This window comes from Octodon degus, unplaced genomic scaffold (genome assembly GCF_000260255.1).
Source record: "Octodon degus isolate 3935 unplaced genomic scaffold, OctDeg1.0 scaffold00116, whole genome shotgun sequence".
Lineage (NCBI taxonomy): Eukaryota > Metazoa > Chordata > Mammalia > Rodentia > Octodontidae > Octodon > Octodon degus.
The window spans coordinates 7490159-7491548 of NW_004524692.1; positions in this window are offsets into that span (position 1 = coordinate 7490159).

Here is a 1390-nt window from a genome sequence, read left to right on the forward strand (position 1 = left end):
TGGGTCATTTTCTAAAATAGACCACATACTGGTCCATAGGTCATGCTTAAGTATATGTAAGAAAACAGAAATGATCCCATGCACATTATCAAACCACAGTGCAATGAAACTGGAAATAAATGACAAAAGCAACCAGAAAAAAACCTTAAATCCATGGAAATTAAATGACACCTTACTCAGCAACCAATGGTCACAGATGAAATTAAACAAGAAATTCAACAATATCTACAATTCAATGAAAATTCAAGAACAACTAACCGTAATTTATGGGATACGATGAAAGAAGTTCTGAGAGGGAAATTTATAGCTGTGAACTCACACATTAGCAAAACAGAACGGGAACAAATAAACACCCTAATGCTGCACCTTCAACCACTAGAAAAGTTAGAGCAAACCAAACCCAGAGCACAAAGATGGGAGGAAATCATAAAGATTAGAGCAGCAATTAATTCAATTGAGATGAAGAAAACAATTCAAAGAATGAAAAAAGCAAAAAGTTGGCTCTTTGAAAGAGTAAATAAAATTGATAAGCCCCTAGGTAACCTCATCAAGCAGAAGAAAGAAAAAATTCAAATACAAGCAATAAGGAATGAAAAGGGTGTAATTACCACAGACTCAGTGGAAATTCCGAAGATTTTCAGTAACTACTTTGAGAATCTTTACTCTCACAGAATAGAAGACACAGAAGAAATGGACAGATTCCTAGAAAGGTACAAATTGCCACCGCTGAATCGACAACATACAACCATCTCAATAGCCCAATAGCAACCAATGAAATATGAGATGTAATTAAAAACCTATAGGCAAAGAGAAGTCCAGGTCTGGATGGATTCACAGCTGAATTCCACAAGACATTTGCAGAAGATATAGTCCCTATACTCCTCAAACTCTTCCGTGAAAATGAAAAGGAAGTAATCCTCCCAAAATCATTCCTGGAGGCAAGTATTATATTGATACCAAAACCAAGGAAAGATGCAACTAAGAAAGAGAACTACAGGCCGAACTCCCTCATGAACATAGTTGCCAAAGTCCTCAATAAAATACTAGCAAACAGAATACAGCAAATCATCCAGAACATACACCATGACCAGGTAGGATTCATCCCAGGGATGCAAGGATGGTTCAATATTCAAAAATCTATAAATGCATTGCACTATATCAATAGGGCAAAAACTAAAAACTACATGATCATCTCCATTGATGTAGAAAAGGCTTTTGACAAAGTTCAACACTCATTCATGTTCAAACTCCTCCAGAAAATTGGAATAAATGGCCTCTACTTCAATCTGGTAAAAGCCATTTATGAAAACCCCACAGCTAACATAATCCTAAATGGGGAAAAACTGAAATCGTTTACTCTTAGATCGGGTACAAGACAAGGATGTCCTCT